Below are 20929 nucleotides of genomic sequence, written 5' to 3'. Positions count from 1 at the left end.
ACAGCATGCCGGCATCACAGAAGCAAGAGGCATGACATATAACACAACAGCATTGGCCTCTAGTGTGACAGATGACATACACGTTGGCAGCTCTTTCTAAAGAATAACAATGGTATTAACATGGCAATAACAATCATTTTCCGTCACAGTTATATAGCAGCTGATCTTGTCCTCTGCTCTGAAGGTAAGGAGCTCCTGGACTTCATTCTTTTGCTTCGGGGACATTTTCAGCCGCTGATCCTCTACTATGAGTTAGCTGCTAACGGCTATCAGCTACATTTTAAATCCCTCATAGTGGTTTGCACACAAAGATTTAAGATGGACGACATGACAGCTCCCCAACAGTGAAGCCGAAACATCTGGATTGCCCCCTGGTGGCTGGCTGCTGTATAGGTCATAAAGCCTGTCCTCTCCATTAGTGGATGGCAAAACTCAAAGTACACATTAAATACATTTTCCCAAAGATGGTTTCTGTCATCTACGGTAGTTTTTAATCACACTGCTGTATGTTTAAGTGTTATTTTTTCCTGACAAATTTGATTATAATTAGTTATTTAAAGCTATGACAACTGTGTGAGCCAAACAGTGGGCTCGCAGTCAGTGGCGCTACATGTGATAGATCAGGTGTATGGGGTTTACAGCGGGGGTAAGTGGAGATATGTTGCCCATCTTTATAGACAGTCTATGATCTTCCACATAACACTTTATCAAAACATCACACCCATGTTGCCCATGATCCCACCCTGCCAGCCGTCCCCTCCATACAGACATCATTTCGGCGCTGTTACTACTCTTGATGCCCGCTTAAAGGCGAGACAACCCTGTCCCCCCATTCCACGATTGTACCTTTCATACAGAACAGTGAGGTGGAATAACAGCATGAAATCCACACCTTAAAGAGGAAGTGTAAAAGATTGCCTATTGGAAGAGCAACTTGAATATTGCCTATTTCTTGTCATTTTCTTGTCTTTCCGGAAATATATTCTAGTGCACTTGTTTGGCTTTAAAATGAGAATGTTTGATCCAGCTGGTGGGGAGTTTGTTTCGGCTCAACTGTATCCAACATGTTGGCCAGGTCACAAGCACAGTAACAAAATCTTGATTCATATTTGATCAGCGCCGCCTAGTTTGACAGTTTGACCGCAGTTCAGGAGCAGTGATTGAACTGATTAACAGCTGTGTTAGAGACTTCTCGGCTCTGATTGGTTGTTTTTGCTCAGCTGCTGTGGATTCTGGTAGATTTTTTTTTAACAGATTATCTGTCTCATGTGCTACTGTGTGGATGTAGTCACACTTAAATGACAAAAAGTTATTTTTATAAAAGTTACCAACTACAGCTTTGATGTAATAATAAACTTGTGAGTTGAGTTGAGTTGAGTTGAATTACTGATGCATGAATCAACTATTTGATAACAATAAAATATGAATATATAGTAACGCTCAATCTTTAAAACATTTTAAAGTATGGGAGAAAACAGGAATCAAGCTGAATCTCTGCATGGTGTGTATTGGATATGTTCATATGATTTCCAGTGTCTGATCATTACCACCAGGTGGTGCAGTTATTCCATGTTAGTCATGTTTGCCATGAGGTTACCCCTCCTTCTCCAAGCTTTGTGACCCCTTACACTTTTGAACACACAGAGAGGAGAAAATCTGTCAAATAAAGTTTAATTAAATCTTAACAAATCAACTTTGACATATTTTGTTTGGTGATGGATTGCCTAGATTTGGAGGACACCTCTTAGTGTGTCCTCTTGTTAAGTTTTCCATCACCTCCCAAATCCAGACAGGATTGTGGTGTGTTGTGTGGAAAGTAACATAAAAGAATATACACAAAGCAGACAGTACACGTACTAAATATAGTCATTTTTAAGTGTGGTCTTGATGAATACTATTCCTGCACAATGCATTGCACAAATGAAATGGAGGAGCAGCTCATAACTGAAAAAATGAAACTGGTAGTAGCAGTCTTAAAAACAAAACAAATCTGTAAAAAATCTTAGAAAATAACATTTTAATGTCTCTTTTGGAATTTTAATAGTTCATGGCTCAAAATAAGACACAACGCACTCGGCTCACACAGCTATGGGCCCACCAGAATAATGCCAGACGATTTATGGGGAAATTTGAGTTTGACTTTATTTACAACCACAGTCCCCACTCCGAGTTCAGTAAAAGTTATTAGAGGAATATACATGATTATGTTTAGTTTGAAGTGTAATGCCTAAGAAGAAAGAGTTCCATGCTTTCATAAATGTATAAAAAGAATCCATAAAATTCACAGTGTGTTATAATCTGGAATGTATTTCTTTTGTGAATGTTTTGGTAAAAAATAAAAAGGAATATCTCCACACACTGAAGTATATAAAAAGGAACCTGATAGAAACCCTTTACCTTAACTAAGCAATTAGCAATTAGCAGCTATGAAGAAGACTGTAAATATAGTCAACTGCTCAGGATTAGACATAGTATTGATTCTGATGAATCATTTGGGCTACAAGCTGTAGTCCTCAGTGATAGCTTAATATTTTAAGCAGGGTTACTTTTTAATTTCAATCTTCTACAGTTTCAAAATAACAAGAAAGGAAAAGGGCCTGAAGCAAAAGTTTGGTCACCCTGCATGGTCAGTACTTAGTAGCGCCCTCTTTGGCAAGTATCACAGCTTCTGTTGCCAGCTAAGAGTCTTTCAATTCTTGTTTGGAGGATTTTCAACCATTCTTTCTGCTAAATGCTTCTAGTTCTGTGACATTCTGCGGCTGTCTTGCATGCACTGCTCTTTTGAGGTCTAGCCACAGATTTTTTGTGATGTTGGGGTCCGCGGACTGTGAGGGCCATGGAAAAACCTTCAGCTTGCTCCTCTTGAGGTAGTCCTGTGGGGATTTCGAGGTGTGTTTAGGATCATTGTCCTGTTATAGAAGCCATCCTCTCTTCATCTTCAGCTTTTTTACAGATGCTGTGATGTTTGCTTTAAGAATTTGCTGGAATTATAACTGAATCCATTCTTCCCTCTACATGTGAAATGTGCCCCGTGCCACTGCAACACAAGCCCAAAGCATGATCGATCCGCCCTTGTGTTAACAGTTGGACAGGTGTTCTTTTCATGCAACTCTACACCCTTTTTCCTCACACATACCTTTGCTCATTGCATCCAAAAAGTTCTATTTTGACTTCATCAGTCCACAGGACTTTTGCAAAAAGCATCAGGCTTGTTTAGATGTTCCTTTTTAAATGTCTGATGCTTAATTTTGTGGTCAGGACACAGAAAAGCTTTTCTTCTGATGACTCTTCCATGAAGATCATATTTGTACAGCTGTTGCTGCACAGTAGAACAGTGCACCACCTCTCCAGTGGTCTTTTGCAGTTAAACAGGGGTTTTGATTTGCCTTTCTAACAGTCCTATGAGCAGCTCTCTCGGAAAGTTTTCTTGGTCTTCCAGACCTCAACTTGACCTCCACAGTTCCTGTCCACTGCCATTTCTGAATTACATTACAAACTGAGGAAACAGCTACCTGAAAACACTTTGTTATCTTCTTATAGCCTTCTCCTGCTTTGGGCATCAGATATTTTAGTTTTCAGAGTGTTAGGCAGCTGTTTAGAGGAGCCTATGGCTGATGATTGTTGGGAGAAGGTTTCAGGAGTCAGAGTATTCATAAAGCTTTGAAATTTGCATAACCTGGCCTGATGATTGAGTCCTAGCAAGCTAATTATGGTGTGAGACCCTAATAAAAGTTGTCTGAGAGCTCAAATGTCTTGGGGTGCCCAAACTTTTGCATGGTGCTCCTTTCCTTTATTCACTCTAAAATTGTACAAAACAAAAATATTACACTGATCTTGCTTAAAATGTTGAAGCACATGTTTCATCTTTAAATTCATGCATTTTGGAGATCAGTTCATACTCTACTCACTTAACTACTCACAGTAAACACAATTTTGACCAGGGGTGCTCAAACTTTGGCATGCCACTGTAAATCAGTCAAACAAGTAGCTACTGATATGAGTAGATACTGGCACATATCGAAAAGTGACCTTTTATAAAAGGTCTTTCATGTTATTACCTAATGAAGTCAGATTTGCCTCAGAGGCCCACTCATTTCTGTCTCAGATCCCATAGTGGGAATTTTCCTTTGCATAATTGTATACACAGTGTTGGGCAAGTTACTTTCAAAATGTAATTTATCATATATTACTAGTTACCATCATTTAAAAGTAATCAGTTACTTTACAGTATTACTCACAGTGTAGAGTAATAAAGTTACTTATTACACTACTATAAGCGACGTGGGTGTGTGTGCAGGAATGAATGAGTCCAACAACGTACTGGGTTCTGTTCATAACATTTAGTGCGGTCTCTGAACACAGGTCACATACAGCCATACAATACTTCTCCGTTCCCGTCCCCTCTTCTGTCTTCTGTCTAAATCTCACCTCCACATTACCCGCTGTCTCAACAGCGCCTGATGATGCAGAGCAATTAAATAGCCTAGACCATTTAAAATAAATAACTAATCCTCAGGCAGAGGATCAAAGTCTGATAATTATTGTAAGTGCTAATATCATAGGCAACTGGACTTGCTTGCGTCTGATAATTATGAGATATAGGTAAATATTTTTGTGCCTGTGATATGAAACACAATAAACAAATATTGAGGTTAGCACAACAAACAGAATGGCATGTGAGTCAGTCACTATGACGAGCGCAAATTAATACACCGGAGCTGGACGACCCACCTGCTAGTTCCCCGTGTGCCGGTCAGCTACAGCAGCACCAGAGAGAGAGAGTTATGCATTTGCAGCTCTACTGTCAGGTTCACCCTGAACCCTTTTCAGTCAGATATTTGTCTCTGACTGAACTGAGATAGAATGACATCAGTTAGCAGACAATGAGGGACTCTGCCTGTTTTTCTGCCTCATTTCATGTTTTCTCTGCTGTGATGTGTTTGCTTTGAAAAACATTTGTGCTGTTGTGTATATGCAGGCAGAGTGGCAGAGTGTGCCTAAGTGTGTGTGTGTGTGCGTGTGTGAGACAGGAGTCAATGCTGACATGACTAATGCTGGGATCAGCTCCCATTCATACTTCCAAAGCTGAACTGGAAACACACATATTATCCTCCTGCGCTCCATGAGTCGCCATGTGTGTGTTTGAGTGTGTGTGTGTGTGTGCATGTGTGTGTGTGTGTGTGTGTGTGTGTGTGAGACAGGTTAACTGGAGTACACTGAGGCAGAAGTTCACCAGTGAGTTCAGACAGAGGTCACTCTCTCTCTTTCTCTAATTCCTCCTCTCAGTCTTTGTTGTCTTTCTTTTTTCCCCCATTCTTTTTTTGTCTTAGTAAATTTCTCTTTCTTTCTTTCATTCTTTCTTTCTTTCTTTCTTTCTTGACTCAGTTTACTTTTTTCATTCTTAACTCTGTTTTTCTTTCTTTCTTTCTTGACTCAGTTTACTTTTTTCTTTCTTAACTCTGTTTTTCTTTCTTTCTTTCTTTCTTTCTTTCTTTCTTTCTTTCTTTCTTTCTTGACTCAGTTTACTTTTTTCATTCTTAACTCTATTTTTTTTTCTTTCTTTCTTTCTTTCTTTCTTTCTTTCTTTCTTTCTATCTGTCTCACCTGTCTCTATTGTTGTTGACCTTTCTACCTCTCTCAGTGTTAATGGCTTTTTAACAGAATTCATTATTTGCTGACTGCTTGTTTTCAAACCACAACAACTCAGGTGTGTGTGTGTGTGTGTGTGTGTGTGTGTGTGTGTGCATGCCCTCTCTGTCAAAGTACAGCCAGAGGAAGTGCCTTCAGGGTTCAGCCACAGGTCACTCACAATGCAACTCCACCCACACACACACGCACTGCTTGTTAGTTTGTTAGTCTATATACAGTGTGTGTGTGTGTGTGTGTGTGTGTGTGTGTGTGTGTGTGTTGCTAGTTGCAGCAGTCAGTGTGTACAAACAGAAGCTGTTCTTCAAAGTAAGACAAGGTGTCATAAATCGTGTGTGTTGACAGCAGGCAGCATCCAGCTGCTCCTCCCTGTCTGAGCCTGCAGAGAGCAGAGCCATAGTGACAACCAGGACGATACAGCACACAGTCCCACATGCACCTGCAAACAGACTCAGACCACACGACCTGCTGCAGGATTGTGACTTTGATAAGAGTAAAAGCTGCTGTAACTACAACCACAGCAGGATAGCTAGCATGGCAGCACCTCAGATCACAGAGAGACATCTCCACTAGGGAGCAGTGCTGTTCCAAAGGGTGGAGCTGAGGGCCTGTGAATAGAGGACAACCGCAGAATAAGTCTGGGTGGAGAAAATAGTATAGCACATGCCCCTCCCTCATTTCCACCCCTGAGGTGCCTTTAAGCAAGGCGCTTAAAGGGATAGTGCACCCAAAAATGAAAATTCAGCCATTATCTACTCACCCTCATGCCGAGGGAGGCTCAGGTGAAGTTTTAGAGTCCTCACATCCCTTGCTGAGATCCCAGGGGAGAGGGGGTAGCAACACAACTCCACCTAATGGAGGCTTACGGCGCCCTGGATTCAAACGTCCAAAAACACATCCTTGAAACCACAAAATATCTCCATACTGCTCGTCCGTAGTGATCCAAGTGTCCTGAAGCCCTGACATAAAAAGTTGTTTGGAAAAACATCATTTGAACTCATTTTAGCCTCATTGTAGCCTGTAGCTCTGACTGCCTCTCTGTGCACTGCGCTCACGTGTGCATGCTTGCGTGCGAGACCAGCAAAAGCATGTGAACACGCATGTCTCACGGTCTCTCCCCTGGGATCTCCGCAAGGGATGCGAGGACTCTAAAACTTCACCTGAGCCTCCCTCAGCATATGGGTGAGTAGATAATGGCTGAATTTTCATTTTTGGGTGCACTATCCCTTTAACCCCCTGCTGGTGCAGTGGAGCTGCTTAAACCACACTGTGGGGTAATTGCAGATGTGACAAATACAGAACAAGAATATTCATATACATTTTCCCTCCAAACATCTTACATGATATCATTTCAAAAGTAACACAACAGCAGGCTGAGAGGAGTCCTGTCCTCTGCAACACACCTGACACCTCACACCTGTTTTCCCTCTGACTACAACTGGCATCAAGAGTGGATTGGCCATCGGGACGTTCGGGACAAATCCCACTGGGCCGGTCACCAAGTGGGACGGTGTGGGCCGGTGGGGCTGGCCCGGTGGTCAAAGAAAGAAAAAAAAAGGCTAGTGAATGTCAAGCTAGTTGCTAGCTGTCAGTACTGCAATGCGTGTCCCTCCCATGTTGTTTGTTTGCTGTAAGATGTTCAGAGGGAACGTCTGTGTCAATCTTATGTTTTGATGCTTGAAGGAGGAGATAAGAGCGGCCTCTTCCAATACAAAAGAGGCCCTCGTTTTTCTTGAAATCTGATTGGCTCAGCCGCAGTCATCAGTCATTACTCATGGCAGACCAGGCTAGTTTGACTGTTAGTGCTAGCTAGAACTGTATCCGAAGCTGAGGCAAAATACAGGATCAAGGTCCACAGTGTCATTCTGGACACAGTCACAAAGAGCACTCAGAGTTGCTTTGCAGCAAATGGACTACTTTGTGCAGACTTTGCATGTCTTGATCCTCGGAATTTTCCTAACATAAAGGAAAAGGGCCTTCCAACCAAAGTACTGCAAGAGCTGAGCAAATGCTTGCAGAAGTATGATCAAAGAGCCACTGCTGGAAGACTGCAGGCTGAACTGTGAAGCCTAGCCACCCAATGGAAAAGACTTAAAATGCATACAATGTCAGGAGAACCGGGGGGGGGGGGGGAGAGACGACCTGGAGCTAGAGAACAAGAGTTGCAACTCCTGTAAAAATGGTCCTGTTTGTGTGTATCATATTTTGTCACAGTACAACTTGCTGACTGATGCCTATTATGTCATCGGATGTCACAAGTTCCCCCTAACATTGTCATTCAGTCAAGTTGCCTGTGAGAGGACCTTCTCAGCTCTAAAATATGTGAAGAATCGACTGAGGAGCACCCTGACCCAGGAGCATCTGGAGGCATTCATGCTCATATGCACAGAGAAGGAGATTCTAATGGCTCTGGACACTGATGAAGTGATTGACCGGTTCGCAGAGACAAGTGACCAGCTGCTACACCTGCTGATGATGTAAGTTAGGACACCCTCTATTTGTTTTGGGTTTCTGAGAAGGTATAAGCCTGTATGCCTTGAAGTTGGTTGTTTCGATCTCTGAATATTAGCATTGATTTTACTGATGTCTTTGTATAATAATTAGTCAGTACCATTGTGTAGTGTGTACAAGCATATAGAGGATTATAGGTAGAAACGTGTGGGCCAGTGTGCGGGCCGGTGTGTGGGCTGGTGCGCTTGATTGTCTCAGGCTGAATTTGAATCCCAGTCTGCCCCTGGCTGGCATTACAGAAATGTGCTCTGCTGCACAGGCTCCTGGAGTTCACCTGTGCATCACTGCAGCAAGATGAGAAGTTACTGGAGGTCACTAAAAACATGATTTTCAGAGGTTTTAAATCCCTCTTTAATCATCTAATCAGTGAGTCATTCATTTGTAAAGTTGCTGCTGTTGTTTTACAGATTCAATCCACCACAGCCTGACTGAATTCTTTGGTGTCATTGGTGATGTTGACATGCTGTTCTTGAAGCAAATTTGTGAATCCTAGGATGGTGAAGAAATGACCTGCCATACTCTCCCTATGAATGGATAGTACTTGTTGCCTTTGTTGGTTGGATTGGTTAGGTTAGAGGAGTGGGATTGGTTAAGGTTAGGGCAAGAATGTCAGGGTAAGACAATCAGGGGCAGAGCAAAGGGAGGGGGCATTCTCTATTGTGGTCAGTGACTCCACTCTGCAGCCACTCCTGAATGGCAAAAGGTGGTGATCCAGGGTGTTCATTCCACTTTTGGTGCAGGGTGAGCAGGACTGGGACAAGACCACCCATTCACACTGTCGCACCTTACTCATCATAAAGCACACACTTTTCTCCTTCTCTCGCAAGTGTCCTCTGCTAGTTCCTCATATCCCATTGTAAACTGATGCAGCGCGGAGGCCTTAACACCCGAACGATGGCTTGATGCTAGTTCGGCTGATGCTTCATCTTTTTCTTGATGGTAAATGGTAAATGGACCTGCATTTGTATAGCGCCTTTCTAGTCATCCGACCACTCAAAGCGCATTTTACACTATGAGTCACATTCACCCATTCACACACACATTCATACACTGGTGGCCGAGGCAGCCATACAAGGTGCCACCTGCTACTCAGTTTTTAACACACTCACACACCGATGGAAGCATCATGGGTAGCAATTTAAGGGTCAGGATCTTGCTCAAGGATACTTCGACATGCAGACTGGAAGAGCCAGGGATTGAACCGCTGATCTTCCAGTTGGTGGACAACCCACTCTACCTCTCATGCTTACTGATGTTTACATTTAAAATCTTGACCTATGGCCAGCTAGCAGAAGTCAGCAGGAGGAGAGCTGACAGACTGGTAAGTTGATTCTCTCATCCTGATGAGTGATGAGTGTTGCTGTGCATCACTCATCACTCATCACTCATCCTGATGAGTGATGCACAGCAACGCCCACGCCCACGCCTACATAATTTTAATTAACTGTTTGTGGCAAAAGAAGTCAGAAAATGTCCCAACAAATGCAAACAATGTTCAAAAAGAGATTTGTCTGGCAGAAATTTCCTTTTTCTTTTTTTTTCTCTCCCATTAATCTTCTGATGACCCCTATGACTTTTATGCTGACCCTTTGCAGGGGCCTGACCCTTACATTGAGGAACCAATAGACTTAAGTAGCTAACTTTGGTTAAAACTAGTGCCACCAGAACACTACAACAGTAAAATACTTCACTAACACTGATGCATTACTATTGATGATAATAATAATGATAATGATAATAATAATACATTTGTCTGTCAGATGGGACACTTTACTGCAGAACCAGTTAAATTTGACCATCTCTCAGGGGACATATTATCTTAGACACAGGAAATAACCAAACTACTGATTCAGCCAAAAGAAAAAATCACTTATCACACTGAAACATTTTTAACACTTTATTTTCATTGTTTATTTTATTTCATTTTAATTTATCTATCCTTTATTTAGCCAGGACAGTCCCATTGAGATACAAGATCTCTTCTTCTAGGAAGTTCTGGTTTTTATGAAAGGGTAGAAATTTAAAAAAAAAAAGAGAATAAAATAAAACAAACAAAAATCAATTAAAGGATCTTGATTGTCCTGCCTCTCAAAACCTGTTCATCCCTGCGATATATTCAATGATTCAGTCTCTCTCCTTGTTTCTATCGCTGACATGATGAGAGTTGACCATTTATCTCCACATTGCTCCTCTTGAGCTCTTATCCTATCCTTCATTCACTATTTTTAGCCTTTCATCTTGTGTTGGTGGTTCTGCTTTGTACCATCTCTTCATGATGGCCTTTCTACAGGCAACAAGATTTTCAGTAGATTTCCATCTTTTCTTTTTCTTTTCTTTTTTCTTAATTTGTGGTGAAATAAAGAATCTAATTACATTCTTTCAGCAGTGCTCTTTCCAAGTACGTGAAGATGTCATAGACTGTTCTCCGAATATGTAACCAATCATCTTCTGATATATTCACACCTAGATCTTTTCCCATTTCAGCTTTACAAAAAGTGTTGTATATCCTCTTCTCTCTAATAGATGTTGGTATAGTGTAGATATTATTCTTTATTTCTTTGAATTGTAAACTCCAATTACAGTTCTAATGATTCCGTTTTCCATCCAAATTTACAGTATGCTTTATTTCATTCACTTATATATTCAATTTCCATAACCACTTATGGGGTCACAGGGGTCAACATGTTGTAGATTAAGAAATAATTCGGGCATTAATTAAGTTATTTCTCTGCTTTTTAACAGTGAGATGGTTAAGTCAGAGTTTACAATGGACCTGGATACAAATCCTAATTGTCTCAGATAGGTTTTTTGTGATGTTGAAGGTTTTGAGAGCATAAAAAAAGAGACGCTGGGCTTTTCAAATGATGATCAGTAAGTGTGTGCTCATAAATCACCACTTCTACCTGTCAGAAACTGCTTGAGAAATAGCAGTTTGTATGTGTGTAGAAATAATTTGTAGTTGTAGAAAAAATTGTCTAAATGAAATTTCTGATACATGAATTAGCCTAACTGGATTAGTTGAAAGATTAAAAAACATATAGAAAACAAAAAGACTAAAAGTTGACTAAAATGTCATGAATTTTTGTTGACTATAACTAAGAAGGATAAAAATGTCTAAACTATGACTAAATCTAATAAGCATTTTCATCTCAAGACTAAGACTTAATCTAAAATACCTGTCAAAATTAATGCTGCTCTTGGCCTTTGACCATTCCATGACCTTGAAATAACTTTGTCCTAGGCTCAAAATTGTGTCTCAGGGATAACTATTGGTAGTGACTGAAGTAAGTAGAGGAGTCTTGGAAGTGTATTCATTTATATAGTATCTATTCGTGAAACGAAATCCAGTGGAGGGGCAGCCCACCGCTCAATATCCTTCTTAATGTCCTGAACGCTAATTGAGCATAGTGTTAGATCAGGCAAGACACAATGTCAAGCTCAGCTCACATCCCAGCTACATCTGCTGATCTCAAGCAGCCCAATCAACTAATGGAGCAGCTGACTGATGAAGGGATCAGCTGATAGATCACATGACTCCTTTCTATGCAACCAATTGGCAAATCTCTCATTCAAGGCATCCCGGGGCATTTATACTGCTTTGGCCCACCCACTGTTGCTGCTTCCTCTGCAAGCTGCTTTGCAACCTGCCTCCACCCCAGCTCCTCCTTTTCATGTTGTGTCTCTCTATCAGTGTCGTTTCTGTTTGCCATTGATGCTTGCTCTGTTCCATTTCTGTGGGGTCTTTGCTGCTACTCTCCCTGCCTTATGCCGGATTTCCACTGGATGCGTGTCCGTTGCGGAACGGCAGCGCTGGTTATCCGCTGCGTGCTCCGCCGTCCGTCAATACCCACCTGCTGCGTTTGCTGTGCGGAGCGGTGCAGCTCCACTGGAAGACATCTCAGTGCACTGCCATGATTAATATCTCCTCGTCCATGGTGTTAACGGGGTGACATGACATCTGAAAACCTCTGACCTGTTGACTTCAAGCCTGCCTCTGCCCATTATGTAGTTTTCAAGGTGTAGTGCAGGGAAATATGATCCACGTGAACACTGTGTATTTTGTTTTGAAAATTAACCGGATGTTTTATCGTGTTTCTGTGCACGACTTCCTGCCCCGCACGATCTGCTCTGTGCTCAATTGCTGCGTTGTTCTCCGGCGCCCGGCAAAAATAGAAGTCCTGCGTATCTGTTGCGGAGGGCTCCGGACTGCTGGAGCTGTGACAGCCAGAACGCAGCACAGCCGCAGCCGGTGGAAACACACACATTGACTAGTATTGAATCCTATCGGCTCCGCTGCCGTGCTGGAGCGGAGACGCAACCAACACGCATCTGGTGGAAATAGGCCGTTAGCTTTCCATGTATGTACATGGAAGGGCAGAGAGATGCGCTCTCTCTGCCTTAAAGGGATAGTGCACCCAAAAATTAAAATTCAGCCATTATCTACTCACCCATATGCCAACGGAGGCTCAGGTGAAGTTTTTGAGTCCTCACATCCCTTGTGGAGATCGGCGGGGGGAGCAGCTAGCACACCTAATGGCTGACGGCGCCCCAGACTAACGTCCAAGAACACAAAATTGAATCCACAAAGTATCTCCAACATGCTCATCCGTAGTGATCCTGAAGCCCCCGACATAAAAAGCTATTTCGAAAAAACGACATATGAACTCTGTTTTTAGCCTCACTGTAGCCTGTAGCTCTGACTGCTTCTCTGTGCTCCGCACTCACGTGTGCGTGCTTGTGCGAGACCAGCGAAAGCATGAGCTTTGCTCACCCGTGTTTACATCACGTGACACGTGCACTGCAGGGAGAGACAACAGTAACCACAGTAGCTAAAAGATAATTTGCACTACGGTCTTTTAGCAAAGGACAGCCCAACATGTCTGAAGACTTTGAAATTGAGGAGGAACAGCATTTCTTTGTTGAGCCCTATTTGTTTGAGCCTGAGTATATGGATGGAACTCAGGCTACTGGACGAAGCAGCCGCCGCAGCTCGTGAGCCTAACCCTCAGCCAGCCACAGAATACCGGAGTCGAGCACTGGAAACCTGGTGGTGTAGTTGTTTCAAATGCAAAGCAATGCCAACGGATGAGGAAAGTCTTTGCTGCTCAGACTGGGAATTGGCGATGCCTGCACTTGAGAATCTGGACATCAGTACTGACGAGACTGCTGCTCTTCAGAGACCGTGCATCACCGATCACCCTGAGCACGCACACATGAGCACGGAGCACAGAGAAGCAGTCAGAGCTACAGGCTACAGTGAGGCTAAAAACAGAGTTCAAATTACATTTTTCGGAACAACTTTTTATGTCCGGGTTTCAGGACACTTGCATCACTACGGATGGGCATGTTGGAGATATTTTGTGGTTTCAATTTTGTGTTCTTGGACGTTAGTCTGGGGCGCCGTCAGCCATTAGGTGTGCTAGCCGCTCCCCCCGCCGATCTCCGCAAGGGATGTGAGGACTCTGAAACTTCACCAGAGCCTCCATCAGTATGAGGGTGAGTAGATAATGGCTGAATTTTCATTTTTGGGTGCACTATCCCTTTAAGGCTTTCCATGTAGGTGTGTGGAAGGGCGGAGAGGTGTGCTCTCTCTCTGCCTTAAGGCTTTCCAGGTGCCTCAAAAGGAAGAGAGGTGTGCTCCCTTCCCTTACCCATACCACCAAATATAATACTGCCTATGGAAATCAAATGAAATCAAACTTTATTTATATAGCTCTTTTCATACATTAAAAATGCAACACGCGGTGCTCCACAAAATAAAAACATACAACAAAAATACTACAACTATTGAAAACCTGCCCCTCCCAGCCCCACTGAGAGGCATCACAGCCTATGGCCACAGGGAGTGCCGCCACAGAGACCACCCCGGCCCAGACAGACTGGGGTAGACTCCACACATGGTGCAGAGCCTCGCAGTCCTCCGGGCCTGAGGGATCTCCAGGACGACATCCCCGCGGGCAGACCAGGCCCCACATGAGGAAACACTGGAGCTAAAAACTAAAATAATAAAAAGCAATAGGATAGGATAAAACAGGTATCAGATCAAATAAAATTGCATAAAAATTTAAGGATTTAGAAAAATTAAAGATTTAAAGATTAAAAAATGGAGATTTAGAAATGTTATAATAATAAAATGCATAAAGATTAAAAAATAAATCATTTAAAGGCATTAGAGATTAAAATAACATATAATAGAATCATTAAAAGAGTAAAAGAAAACAGTTAAAAGCCACATTAAAAAGGTGAGTCTTGAGACTCCTTTTAAAAACATCAACAATCTCGATGCTCTCTGGTAGGCTGTTCCATAAGTGAGGGCCATAATGGCTGAATACAGCCTCCCCGTGGGTTTTTGTTCTAACTCTTGGAATGATTAAAAGGCCGGTGCAGGGGGACCTCAGGATCTGCGACAGTTGATATGATAAAAACAGGTCAGATAAATAAGATGGCCCAAGACCATTAAGACATTTAAAAACTAATAAAAGAACCTTAAAATCAATCCTGAAACACACGGGGAGCCAATGCAGCGATTGTAAAATTGGTGTAATGTGCCCCCGCCCTCTGGTCTTCGTCAGCACTTGTGTAGCTGAGTTTTGAAGTAATTGGAGATTGGAGATTGTCTTTTTGGGAAGAACAGAGAGCAGGGCATTACAATAATCTAAATGACAAGAGATAAAAGCATGCATCAGCACCTCTGTGTTAGCCTGAGAGAGAAACGGGTGGACTCTGTAGGAAATTCACTGCCATCCATGACTTGATATATAAAATACAGTTAAAAAGGGTATCAATCATAGACTGTATAAAATAGATAATTTATACATCAATTTATACATCAATCAAAGAGTATCAATTGGCCCTGTGTCATCAGGAGACATGGCAATGTACAGCTGTGTATCATCTGTGTAACTGTGGAAGTTGATGGCATGCCTCGTGATGACATCCCCAAGGGGAAGCATGTATAGATTAAAAAGAAAAAAGTTCTTTGACTGAGGTAGTCCTGACTGAAATAACTTATGTGTTTATTTAATTGCAAATCAAATCATTTAATCCCAGGTTTGAGACTATGGTAGTTTCCTTATTTCCCACACCATGATGCCTGGGGTTCCTCAAAATGCTGAATCACCTTCCATAATACAGCTTTATAGTGTTTTTAATCAGAGCCTCCTCATCTGATGAATGCCCACATCTTTCAAACTTCACACATTTTTGGTTATATCTATTTCAAGCCAAGCTAAGATAACCCATCACCACATCACTCCTCTAAAGCCACAGGATGAGTAATACTGCTCATTACTAGTACATTAACTTTGACATGTAAAATTGGCGGACTGCCCCTTTAATGAAGAAGTTTGTTCTAGAGCACAAACTTCTTGTGTTTATTTGAAAGCAATATCTTAAGCAGTCAGTAGAGTTCAACATCAGACACGTGCAAAGCCCTCCCTCCCTACTGCCACCATCAGATCACTGTGTGTGGAAGTCACAGGCTCTTGCTGTGTCTTCACCAACGTGAACTCGCTCATGGCTCACTAACAACAGCTGCCTCTGTGTGTGTGTGTTTGTGTGTGTGTGCTGCATATCTCCATTTGGCTGACTGAGGTTTGCTCCCAGTAAAAGTGAAGCACAGGTGCTTGTCTTTCTCACACTCCAACAGACACACCAGCTCTGACCCCGGCCTCACACTCCCGCTGCCTGTCAGTCTGTTCCACATATTTTAACATTTCAACACACAACATGCAAGAAACTGCAAACCTGGATTAGTGAGAGGCTGAAACACAGTGGAAAAGTAACTGTACACCTGTAGCTGTGAGGAAGAGCATATTAATTCACATTTCAACAGAGGACATGACCTCAAACTGCACCATGGTTCTAAAATGTGAACCTCATCAGCTAGTGAGCAGTGCTGCTATTTTCATGAGCATGGTGCCAGGAATTCAAACCTGAGGAGCAAAAAAATAAATACATTAAAAAACTGTAATATTTGCAGCAAGCTGTTGCGTGATTGTGTACAACAGCTAGCACACAAAGGTGTATTTATGTGCCCGAGAGTCATCTGATCAACAGCAACCTTTTCTCAAAGATGCCAACTGAATTGAACTGTCTCATTCACTGTGCACATACACATTTGTATAAATGAAGCTGTTTTGCCTTGTTTCAGGTTCCGGTGAGATGACACAAGGACTATGGTTTAAGTAACAGATCCATGAGAATGACAGCTTATCAGTGCCAAAACACAGCCCTGAGCTTTAAAATACTCACAGACAGAATGTGTCATTTTATCACCTGTCTCAACAGTCGCCAGGTAAATGGGTAGAGTTACAGAATGTGTACTTGTACAAGTATGATTACCCAACTCAGCACCTTGCCAATGTTGTATTTTCCATCGGCTCAAAAATGAAGCCAACACCAAGTGCCAAAAACTGCAGTTCCTCTAATGGCCACTTGAGGCTTGCTCAAAGAGCAATTCAATCCCCATAGACCCCCATGTTAAAATGCCCAACTTTACAGCAGAAATAAATATGTTTAAAGCCTGATATAAATAGTTTGGGTTTGTATAGCTTCTTTCTATATTTCTCTATTCATGACAACTGTACAGGGGTGATTTTTTTATATAACTTAGTTGTTCACATTTTACGACTGCTTAGGTACAGTACACATGCTGCATTTTTGTGGGCCCTTCAAATTGATAGTTTCTACTGTAGATGCGCAGCAGGTATGCTGGTGGGTGAATGTGTTCCCAAATACCTATTTTTCAGGGCACAACAGTTTAACGCAGCAGCAGTGCACACCGCATGTTATGTGACAAGGACCAACCAATCACAGCTGACAGACATCTTTCCCTTCATCTGTAAATATCAGTCAGTGATAAATATGGAGAAGTTCATCATTTTAATGCAGGGCTGCCAGAGCTTTACATCTGTCCCATAGACAATAAAGCCTTTCACGGTTAGTAAACACTATGACATTTTTTGGTAGGTGGGGCTTAGCTAGAAGCAAAACAATTCTCCACAGACATTAGCTAGAGCTTGCTAGCAAGTTCTGGTGGCTTGCTTTAAACAATGGAGGAAGATGATGCAAGTGATGCATTTTATGCACTCTGGCACAAACTGTACCATTTGTAAATTCAGAGGACTGTCGGAATGTAGCCTATTGTTTTATTACCCGGAGCACCGCACTCTAGGAGTGGCAGAGCACACTCTCAGCACTCTGTCTGGGGAGACGAAGCAGCAGAGCACTGAGCGGATTGACTGTGTGGTTAACTTAATCGTTTGTTAATTTATATAGAAATATAAAGCTGTGTTTCTTTGACCAACAGGACTCTCATTTTAGTGTAGAGCATCTGACTGAATTCACGAATGCACCATGTCAGGTCACTCACTCTTCAGCACTGCGAATGTTCTTGAAAAAGTAAACACTGACCAACAGGGCCAGACTGGCTGACCCATATGCTCTCACTCAGTGGATGGATGATTTTACAGGATTGCTGAAGATGGGATGGTCGGCTCTATGGCTGGTTACTATGCCAACCTTACAAAGGAGGACGTCACTTGGATGGTTTCCTAGTTTGTTCTGCTATCGTAGCTAACGTTAGCTAGAAGAAATCCACTATTCCTCATAATACCTCCCCAATTTCTGATTAGGTGGATATGATAACCCTTAAGACACATAACTTTATTTATCCTCACAACAGTAAATACTTTTCCTTGACCTGATGTGAAGTGTGCGCTGCACATGCGAGCATTTTTGATGATCGCCTCCGTCTGTCCAGTCCTTTTATCTTATTGCATTCAACCATAATTGTCTTTGCTTTTGTTGATGAGCAGTGGCGACTGGTATGCGATAAATTTTATGTTTTGAGCCATGACACCTTCTGTTCTGGCTCCCAGTGACACAATTAGACCACATTTTACTTACTCCTATGTAGCCTATGGGTCTGTGGTGGCGAGTCATGTTTTGCCTCCAGCTAATAAAATGACAGCATTGTGAAGTCAGCCCTAAAAAGGTCTATAGGCCTTCACACTTGTAAACAACACCTGGAAGATGATCAGCTCTGCAATAAGGGTGTATGTGTAATGATGTGTAATGTTTTGTGCTTGTTGAGGTTGCTTAGCAACGCAACCTGCTGCCGCACTCTTGAAAGCTGGCACAAAAAAGGCACAAGAGTAGCACCAAGCGCTGGACTTTGCACTTTCCAGGTTGTTAAAGCTGCGGCGTGTGTATGGCCCCTTTTACAACTTATATTTCCAACCAAGTAATCTGATTGGACATCTGAACTGGATGCAAGCATCGGACTATCGTGCCACATCGCCTCACATCAGACACACTCTGTCCACACTGGATCAATTAAATTTGGAACTCTGTCACGTCATGTAAACAAATGACTCAGCTTTCCTAGAAGGGACAAATGATAAGCCTTTAGATAGAAGAGATACTTCATGTTGGGTCAAAGGTCTCTCGGACAAGTTAATTACATTTGAGTCCTACGGTTCCTCGGTCCTTTGGTGGTGCGCGCGATGCCGTCTACCCCCCCTCTCCGTGTGGGTCTCCTCTTACCGCTGCTCTGGTATAGTATCAGCATCTTCCTAAAAAACACTGCCTGACTCCCCCCTCATTCAGGCAGGTTGTAGACAACATTTTTCATCAAAATATTAACTCAGCAGGTCTTACCTTTAAGTAATTCCCACTGCACCCAGACCAACAGCGTGCTTACTGTTGTGCTGCACAATACTAAAAAAGGAAATAAAATAAATTACACAGTTAAATAATCCCTGTTTGGCCATTGTAGTCATACAGTTTGTTCAATATCAAAATACACAACTTACAATAACAATTGCCACTCAAGGTTCGCACCTTGCTTCTACAATGCTAGCAGATGCCAATAAAAACCAAATAAATTATTTGTGCATTTGACAACACAAAAGGTGGAGATTAACTTTGTATAATATTACAAGAGGTAGAAGTGTGGTTACTGTCATAACAGCGTACTCAGCCTATACAGCAACCAACCGTCTTTCAACCGCTGCTTTCTGAGCTCTGAGAGAATAAATGCATTGACTACATTAACCACGTATTTCATACACTTATGTTACCTGGTCTAAACAATGTTTTAAAAGTTAATACATCGCCTACCATGTACAAATGTTTGGCGTCCCTCGAGTCTGCACCCACTGCACACCTGTTAGCTGCTCACTGGACTTAGGAAGGGAACGAGAGAGAGTGCCACTTCCGTGTTACCTTTAAAATCTTCCCCCGGGTCCTAAAGCCTTCCCCATTACAACGTTAACTTGAAAGTCTTCTTCCGGGTCCTAAAGCCTTCCCCATTACATATATGTGTCATTGCCGCCTGTGGTCACAACACTGATGAAGGCTTATGGCTGCTGCCTAGATTAAAAGAGCTTTAAAAGGACATTTATGAGTGCTGGCCTCCATTGATATTTTTCAATCTATGCATCTCGACAAGCATTTCAAATCCCTCAACCGCACCTGTTTCTTTCACCTCAGAAATATTGCAAAACTCCGGTCCATCATATCCCACTCCGAATTAGAAATGTCTCATCAAGGCTTGATTACTGTATTTCTCTGTTCACCTGCCTCAACCAATCATCTGTCAGAACACCGCTGTTAGATTGCTCACCAGGTCCAGGAAATCATGCCACATCACCCCCATCCTTGCTGCTCTGCACTGGCTCCCAGTCCAATTCATAATTCATTTCAAGGTCATGCTATTTACCCACAGACCACCAAAGGGGACCGAGCCTTTGGGGTAGTGGCCCCGAGGCTCTGGAATGCCCTCCCCCTAGCCCTACTGAACGCAGAGGGCTTTTAAAACAGCAGCTGAAGACTCACCTGTGCAGGTAGGCTTTCGCCCGTCTATAGCCAACCACCATCCTCTTCTCATCGTGTTGGTTGTCTTATTCCATGCTTTTACCTTGTTAATTTCTAAGTCCTTATTTTATTTATTATCTTACTTACAAGTTGCTACCATGGCGACAACATTGGTTAGGTAGTTTAACTGTGGCATAACCCCAGATTCACTGAGTATAAGTGTAGCTAAAGCTATTTCAGTGTGTTTTCAGTTCATGAAAGTTAAAGTTTTGGTTGTCTTGTTCAGTGTTTGGTTGTACTAAAAGACACTTATGAGTCGGATGTTCAGGTTTTCCAGAAAGTACATTTTGTTTTAATGGATTGAAGCCTGTTTTTCCCCAGCGAAATTTAGCATTAGTTTTCTAACAGTTAATCATAGCTGTATATACACTGTGCTAACCATCTAGGGAAAGCTAGCTTTTCCAAACATAGGCACTTCTGGCTCCAAAAATTCAAGATGGTGACAGCCAAAATGTCAAACTCAAGACCAATGGATGACATCACGGTGGCTACAGCTATTATTTTATACAGTATATAGCCACTATGGGATACTGAGACTTTTAGGTTGATTGTGATTGCAAAATGTCTGACTGATGCCGTGGATGGTCTGGTGAAGTCTGCAGATAACATTTCACTGCTGAAGTTACAGAATCACAACCACTGGTGGCATTTTGTGTCAGTAATTTTCCAACAAAGAATGCAGGCAAACCTCACTTAAACCTGTTTCATTTTTTACATTTTCTGTTTCATTTTTTTTAGTTAATGTCCTGTTTGTGTATACTTGTATCTTGTGAGAACATGTAAATTTTGCTTTAAAGGCTTTGTTCAGTTTGTTCAAGTTGACAGTGTGAGCTGAAAAGAAACATTTATCCATCTTGATTTAGGCTAAAGTAACCCAATATTAGGCAGGGCC

At 42.2% G+C, this 20929-nt stretch overlaps 1 long non-coding RNA gene across 1 annotated transcript; it reads right to left on the bottom strand.

Annotated features, from left to right (window-relative positions):
- Positions 1 to 1556: 1556 nt before the first annotated feature.
- On the bottom strand, positions 1557 to 19352 carry LOC144459355 (uncharacterized). Its single transcript, XR_013488326.1, has 3 exons — positions 19282 to 19352; positions 18820 to 18879; positions 1557 to 1629 (listed from the first exon to the last, which is right to left on the bottom strand). It is a non-coding gene; the product is annotated as an uncharacterized LOC144459355 (long non-coding RNA).
- Between the last annotated feature and the right edge of the window lie 1577 nt (positions 19353 to 20929).

Source organism: Epinephelus lanceolatus, chromosome 21 (genome assembly GCF_041903045.1).
Source record: "Epinephelus lanceolatus isolate andai-2023 chromosome 21, ASM4190304v1, whole genome shotgun sequence".
NCBI lineage: Eukaryota > Metazoa > Chordata > Actinopteri > Perciformes > Serranidae > Epinephelus > Epinephelus lanceolatus.
The sequence above is the reverse complement of the archived record's forward strand: the minus strand, read 5'-3'. Positions and strand labels throughout refer to the sequence as shown.